Genomic DNA, 8938 nt, shown 5'->3' with positions numbered 1-8938 from the left:
TCCCCAAGGAAATATATGTTCAAATTATAGTCAAACAGCAGAAAAGCCGTTCTGAAGAGCCCTTTTAACTGTCTTTTTCTTAGTCTTTCGATATACTCTGTACGAGTACTAGAAACCAATTCGCTAAGGAATTTTGCTTAGTTGAGGAGATATGTTGTGGAATGCAATTTTTAGATTCCCCATATCTCTAATAACATCTTTATCAACGTCTATTTTGCCTTGCAAATCTTGGAAGGCAGATATTAAAGCAAAAAATGCGAATTTTATTTCGAAAATTAGTCTACGGATTTTAATATCAGATGTTGCTATTTGCGTCCATACGAAGCCATGTTAGAGTTGCTTCCTAAGACAAAAAAGATTTATTTTCACGTTCAGAGCGACTGTGAATAGCCGTTCTAAAGAGTCCTTTTCGGGCGAAATACGTATAAGCGGATACACAGACGCACTACACCTGAAATCAAATCTTAGCTATCTTTTTCTTTTTATAATCAAACAGTTTTCTTTTAAAGAACACGGGACCAGTGGTAAACTTTGGTGTGAAGAGGATTTGAGATCAAAACTTATTGCATGCACATTTTGATTCAAGTTTTCTTCCTTTTCTGCATCTTTAACTACCTATTGAGTAGAGTAAAGTAGTTCTCGATCAGTTTAAATTTGTTTAATCTTAGTGTCATCATTATATAGCTCAGTACTTTTTAAAGCTATTGAAAAGTTATCGCAAGCGTGACATGTATCCATTTTTTGAGTTTTAAAACTTGTATTAAATTCTTCAGTAAGTTTTCTTTTGAATTTATTTGCAGAAACCTCACTTTTCTTTTCAAAATACATTCTCCTACATATTTCTCATTACAAGGCTACTCATATATTCTCGCGGGTATAATGGCTTTTGTACTCAAGTAAGCTTTCAATAAAATATTTTAGAAAATCTACATTAGAATTGGAATATTTTTTAAAATAATTTAAATGTCAACCTTAAAGATCTGATTTTAGAGTATTTGATCCAATTTTTAATTGTCTCATTAAATTTTCAACTCGATCTCGTTTTTTCTGTAACACATGGATATTTAGAAACGCCGTTTTGCATACCCTAACATCGTTTTCTTGTGATTTTAATGTATAGTCAATACTTTAAGATCTTTTCGACACTACTGCCTCAGTTTTCTTCTAGTAACATTTTTAGATCTCATACAACCTGGTAAGTAAGCATTTTGTTTATCAAAAATGGTTCATGTCTTAAAAGTTTTTGAAAATTGTCTGAAGTTCTTCATTAGATGAAAATAACTCATAGTATTTATTACGGCAACTACACGATGGACTTTGTTTTTGATAAAACAATATTTCGCTTACCTCTTTATTGATTATATAATTTTCTGTGAGTTATGTTGTTTCGTTTTTACTTGCTTACTTATATTGCGTTTGGTTTTTCTAGATTGTTCTTTGGAACAGTATCTATCTTCTTTTTCTTCTTCTTAAGTACTTGGATATGTATGAGAAGACATTATTTAAGCTTCATATTCTTTTAAAGGATTTCTAAACATTCAAATATAAATTGCAGAATGCTAGTGTTGGAGAGACTTCATTTTCATTTTCGCAAGTAAAAAATGTTAAGATTTTATGTAAAATAAAGGTGGATGTTAAGTACATTCTTTACCACTTTTTTGCTTGCGAACATTTATTACAAGAATATAAAGTAATTTATCTTCTTTGTAGAAAGTTGATCCAGCTAGCTTCACCAAATACTTGAAATTCAGGATCTTATCTAAGTCATAATCATCGTAGCTCTCAGAACAACAAAAAAAGCCATTTAGATTTAAACAACTAGCAAAGTTTTTCACCATCATGGACACTTAATATGATTTTTATGCTTATGCATGTGCCTTACCAATTTTAGGAAATTAATTAATTACTTAATTAATTTAGTATGTTAAGTTTATTATATTCTCTACTTCATCTTTCACCAGTTCTTCTTCTTATAGCGCTTGTTGTTCATGCTACTGCCGTTGTTGTTGTTGTAGTTTTACCCCTTCGTTTAATAGTTCTGTAAAATACATTATCCAGACTCTCTTCACCCTTTCTATTTGTGCATGGGCTAGTCTAGAAATTTGTTATTATAATTACTTCATAATTTTAATCTTATTTTATAAAACTCTGTACCACTTTTTATTGAACATTGTTTCCCATATTATTTATGCTCTAAAATATTTAAATATGGCATAGAATATTCGATATAATATTTGATTACGGTAGTAGTAGCTTATATTTACCCGCCAGTGATAAACATGCTTTCTACCCTAAAACAAGGGTCACAAACAAAACCTCCTCTACAAAAAACTAAACCTGTAAAGGTAATAGGGACCACAAATTCTGAATGCTCTTATCTAAGCTTTAGTCTTTACATGAAAAGATCTTTTTGAAGGACTCTCTACCTAAATAATAATATAATATTTAGAGTTAAGCGAGGCGTACTATTTTCATATTCAGGAGTGGCAATGTTTACATAACAAAAGATAGAATTTCTGTACTCACTGCCTTTGTTCTACAAAATATTAATTAAGTACATTAGTATTATTTACTGTGTCATTAAATTAAAGTAGATTTTGACGTGAACGAAGTCTTTTTGTAGCATTTTTACAGTTAATTTATTAATAATGTCAATATTGACCATGTAGGCAGCAAGTAATACTGATTTGTTTATTAGGACATGAGCACTTCCGACATATAGATTTATTATGCTTATGACATATTCAATGGCCAGATTGAACAGTGTCGGAGTCAGCCCATTGGCTGTGGGTGAGTCCATCGTCACCTTCATTATTCGGACATATTTCGAAAGGGTGTTTAATGATAGGCGAAGGGCAGTTGTTTATGATGTTATATAACAAACTTTTTTATAATAAGTCATAAGCGTATTTAAAATAACCAATATAATATGAACAGCAATAAAGTGTTGCTAAAATTAATTTATAAAAAAAAATACAACAAAAAGCTGATCTATTGTCGATCTTTCCAGCATAAAGCCGGTATGATACTATCCATACCCCCGAAACTTATAATATAACTTTGGACATTTCTCCCAGCAGTTTGACCCCAGTCAGTTAATAAAGATAATGGGCAGGCTATCTCGCTGACGAAGACTTTAACCAATTTTATTTATTTTAACAGGGGCAATCTTTGATTTTCGTAAAATTTTTACCCCAGTTTTGGCAATTTGATACAGTACGGCATTCTATACAGGGTGTTCCTTAAGTAATTGTACAAACAGAAACCGTAGATTCTGCGCTTTAAAATATTACGATTTAAGCCAACTTGCTTTAATACAATGTTGATATCAAGAAAGATACAGGGTGTTAAAGTGGAAATTTAAAATTTTATTTTTTGCTATAACTTTTACGTTTGTAAATATTTTTGAACAAAAATTTGCAGTTGGATGCTTTTGAGTAGGATAAATTATAATTTTGACGTGGAAGAAATCCTTGATAAGTATCAAAGCGGTTTTAGGCCAGGTAGGTCAACAATTGACCAGATTTTTGTGCTACGTCAAATCTTAGAAAAAACCAATGAATTTTATATTGACACGTTTCATCTCTTTGTGGACTTTAAGTCAGCGTATGATAGCGTCCTAAGAGGTAAATCATACGAAGCCATAAATGAACTTAACATTCCCCATAAATTAATAAGGCTCGTAAAAACAACTATGAGTAAAGTGATCTGCAGAGTGCAAATACAAGGCGATATGTCACAAGCGTTTGAAACATATGCAGGGTTACGGCAGGGAGACGCGCTGGCGTGCCTTCTCTTTAATATAGCGTTAGAAAAGACTATAAGAGATGCCGAGTTACACAATAGGGGAACAATCTTTAATAAATCAACGCAGATTATGGCTTACGCTGACGATCTGGATTTGATCGCACGTACTACACGAGGACTTAAAGAGATGACTTCCACCTTCTTGACAGCCGCACAAAATATGGGCCTTAAAATAAACGAGGAAAAAACCAAAATGTTAGCATCTATTCCAAATAACAGAGATAGAGCTAGAAACGCCGAAGAAAACTTCAGTATAGACCAATATAATTTTGAGGTAGTAAATAAGTTTACATATTTGGGTTCTCTCATAACAAACGATAATGACACATCTGAAGAAGTAAAACGGAGGGTACTGCTAGCAAACAAATGTTATTTTGAACTAAGCAAGCAGCTAAAAAACAGAAATTTAAGCCAGAAAACCAAACTAATAATATATAGAACACTCATCCTATCAGTGCTGACATATGGGTCAGAAACATGGACCATCTCCAAAACAGACGCAAATCTTCTGCTCGTCTTCGAAAGGAAGATACTAAGAAGAATAATGGGCGCATTCTGTGAGAATGGTATTTGGAGAAGGCGATATAATTTCGAATTGTACGAGAAGTATAAAAAAATAGTAAATGGTTGAGATGTAATATCCTTCATAAAAATAGGTAGGCTTAGATGGGCTGGACATGTGTCAAGAGCAAATGAAAATTACCCACCCAGACGAACTCTATTATCGGTCCCAGTGGGAAATAGGAGTAGAGGCAGACCACGACTGAGATGAAGGGACGGTGTGGACGAGGACGCAAGGAAAATCGGCGCGGCAAATTGGCAACGGTTGGCGATGAACAGAAACGACTGGCGAAATAGACTGGGGAAGGTCAAGACTCAACTAGAGCTGTAGCACCACTGATGATGATGAAATTATAATTTTATACTTACTTTAATGTAACTAATAGAGGGCGCCACATATGTCAAATGTGTGGCATAAATTTGCGCCTAACTTTTTTGCTCTTTAAGTTAGCTCTATTTGTGTTAAAAAATATTAAAGATAAATTAATTTTACAAAGAAAAGATATAGTTGTTAGCAACCTGAAAATTCAATCGTTTTCGAGATAAAAGCATTTTATAAGTCAGCTGCACAATAATTATTAATTTGATATTTGTGCGGTAAAGCACTGAATACCTGTAGATAAGCATAACTCATAGTTTATTCTTATTAAAACAACTCAAAGATGATAATGTAACATCACAAAATGCTTTGTTATGGGTGATAAATGTCTTATTGAAGAAAAGATATTTCAACTTCTTCTTTAAGTGCCGTGTCCATATTCAGACGTTGGCCATCATCATGTTTACAATTTTCCTTTGCTATCACTTCTTAAGTTTCTATAATGACGTTGTATTACTTTTTCTCTATTGTAAAATGCTAAAAACTCAAAATATGTGATTTATGCAAGATGGTACACCACCACGTTCTAGAGAGAAGGCAGTTAGAACATACTTAAATACAACTTTTCTGAACGTTGGATTGGTCGTGGTAGTCATATTCCTTGGCAATGTGGTGAGATATTGATATAATTATTTAATTTATAAAAAATCTGAAAAGAATACTTATTATTCATTACGTAAATTGTTTACCCATTTTTATTAGGACAAATAGAAACTAGAGCACAGGTATTGAATAACACATAATGTGTCGTGTTTTATAATTTTTTCTACACTAACTTTCTAACTTTTGCTACAAATCTAACCTGAAAGACTCAGCATTTTTACAAAAACATCATCGTTGTCCAAATAACCGATATTGTTATAAATATAGTAAACACACATTCAATTTAGTTCAGCATAATATTAGTTCGTTAGTAAATCATAATAGTCCATTGTTTGAGATGTAATTATAGTTAATCGTAAGCTGTAACGTAATCATATAAATAAGTAATGTCATCGAAAAATTATTCCGTGTGTGTGTATATAAGTAACCAATGAACGAGATACATCACAGTTTAATACAATATTTAACTTTCGCGACGAATAAGATGTAGTTGCATAATATAGCATAAGATTTGCATATGTATCCAAAATAATATATTCATCCATTATACATTATAGCCACCACGTAGCCCCGAATTTAATCCGCTTGATTTTGGTGTATGGGGCGCATTAAAACAACGTGTCTGTAAGAATCCCATAAACATTCGCAACCAACTATGGGAAGAAATAGCAATGATGCTATTTAATATGAGACGATCTTTTACGGAATATATTGACAAATGAATTAAAGAAAATGGGGGACATATCGAACACTTACTTTGACCAAGTCATGTTATTTAGTTTAACTATTTCTTAATTTGGTTTGTAAACAAAATGTTTTGATTATGACTTTAATTTAACATAAAACGTAAAATGTTTGATGTAAAATTATTCATTATTCTGTTATTTTGTCAAAACCTATTATTAATTATCCTGCTAATATATTTATTTTATTTAATATTTCGTTAACTATTAATATAGCAAAATTCAGAAGTATTAATATTTTTGTCTATTTTTTCTTCGTTGCCTTAGATCAGAATTATGCAGCTGATTTTTAAAATGCGATTATCCCGAAAACTATTGAGTTTTGAAGTTATTAACAAGTATTGCTTTTTTTTGTTAAAATAATGTATCTTTAATATTGTTTATCCCAAATATAGGTATCTTAAGGAGCAAACAAGTTAAGTGCAAATTTATACTACATATGTAGCATATGTGGCACCCATTATCAGTTACATCAAAGTGTACATCAAATTATAATTTCTCATATTTAAAAGTACCCAGTTGTAAATTTTTATACATAAATAATTACAAATATGAAAGGTATAGCGAAAAATAAAATTTTAATTTTGCACTTCAACACCCTGTATCTTTCCTAATATCAACATTTTATTAAAGCCATTTGGCTTAAATCGTAATATTTTAAAGTGTAGAATCTACTGTTTTTTTTGTACAATTACTTAAGGACCACCCTGTATAGTTTCAGATCGTTATTTAGTTTACTCTTTTAGCAGTGCCGTACATATCGGCTGGTACAGGGGTGAGAAATCCAGGGTGCATCCCTCTATTTTTAAGTAGTATAAGGGTGATTTGAGTCAGTATCAAACTCAATGATTTAAATTTGGTTGCATAAAATTAAAAAACATTTTTGTACATGTCGTACATTTTTTACGGTACATATGCTTATGAGAAGAAAATTAATGTTCCTATGATAAGTGGTATATTTTGATCAAGAAATTCTGTAAGGTATGAATATATTTTGATAATACTGACATCAGTTATCAATAAAAACAAAATGCAGTACAAAAAATTGTTAACAACGGCTTTAAAAGTATTATAATCGAGGTTGTGATGCCGCTCCCTTATGAAAAATGTTTCTGATTCAGTTTCTTTGCGGATTCCGATTCAAAAATATCCCAATTAAACAAATCAAGGGTGCGCGCCAAAATGTTTTGGGCAGAAATTGTTTAAACAATTTCTTTAAACAAACAACAACAAAGTTTTGTAGTGACGGAAAGGGTCGATAATCAATCAATTATAACATAAGAATAATGTTAATAAAAATGATAAATTGATTTAAAATAATAAGAATAAAAAAAAACATATAGCACAAACAAAAAACAATAGACAACTCTACTGCAACAACAAAGTCTAATGTTTCGTTTTTATCGTATTCTTCAGAGCAATCAAGAACATGTTCAACTTCAAGAAAACTATTCTGAAAATGATTATTTGAACAACCCTCTATAATATTGGGCTGATATAATTTTATCGTAAAATGATTAAAAAAAAAGGCCCAAAAGAAAATTTTTTCAAAAATTTTTAGTTTTTTTTGCTAATAACTGTTTTATTTTTTATTTTACGATAAAAAGTAACACAAATAAATTTGTAGATAATGTAATTTGCTACAAATAGTGTCTAAAAAGATTTTCTGTAGGGTTGCTAGTTTACGAGATGTAGCGCGAAAATCCTTTAAATACCTTATTAAAAGATTAGGAGTATTCTAGAACCGATAATTTCAAGTTTTTTTCAAAATATTGTACCTCCAGCAGGTGCTGGGTCTTTGAAACTTGACGGGGAGCTTGAGATTTAAGAAGTGGAAAAAACAATAGCCTTAGTCCAAATTGTGGGGTACTGGTGTTATTTCTATATAAAATTAAATATCTATAGCATTACCTATATGGCTAAATTGGGAAGTTATTTGAGAAAAACAGATAATTTATAATCTGGTCCAGGAGTAGTGTAGGGTAAAGTGCTTTAAGAGTGCTCGGTCAATAATAGTGCGCACTCGTCGATTTTGGTAGTGCGTCGTCGACAGGAACAAAGTTTTAGTTCGTACCGATTAAGCGAAAAGTTTGTATGTGTCTTGAGCATTTTAGGTAAATAAATACCAATAATAACGTTATTAGGTATCTTTAGTTAGTTTTATCCATTTTCCTATTATATTTTGAAATTTTTGATATTGTACACAACTGTAGTTTGTAAGAATTTCGCGGTAATATTTTACCATTCTTGCAATAAACTTAGAATAATCGTGTGTATCATACCGTTGTTTACAATTTTGTACCAAGATGGAGGCAGCACTAGCATTTGTTAAACCATGGTCGTTTTCTAAAAAATGGCGGAAAGTACGTTAAGATAAAGGCTAAAATAAAAACTTTAGTTACAAAACTGGGAAGATACGACATTACTTTAACAGCAGAACAGATGAAGAGTTGTGCAACTATATAAAAAGAATAAACAACATGTTTTATGGGTTAACTTCTAGCGTTTGAGTTCGCTGAACTAAATAAAATAGAACATCGTTTTAATAGAACTTTAAAAACGGCAGGCAAGGGCTGACTACATGGATTTTTGAAACGACACAAAGATGTTAGTTTGAGACAACCCACCGCTACTATCGTCGCCAGGGCTATTGGGTTTAATGAACCGCAGTGTAAGCGGTTTTATAAAAATCTCTCGAAGTTAATGAATACATATAAATTCCCGCCACATGCAATTTACAATATGGATGAATCGGGATTTTCCACTGTCCCAAACAGGTCTCCTAAAGTTTTCTCTATAAAAGGAAAAAAGGTGTGTCAATAAAATATCTAACACAACACGGGGA

This window comes from Diabrotica undecimpunctata, unplaced genomic scaffold, assembly GCF_040954645.1.
Source record: "Diabrotica undecimpunctata isolate CICGRU unplaced genomic scaffold, icDiaUnde3 ctg00001079.1, whole genome shotgun sequence".
NCBI lineage: Eukaryota > Metazoa > Arthropoda > Insecta > Coleoptera > Chrysomelidae > Diabrotica > Diabrotica undecimpunctata.
This window is presented reverse-complemented; position numbering follows the sequence as displayed.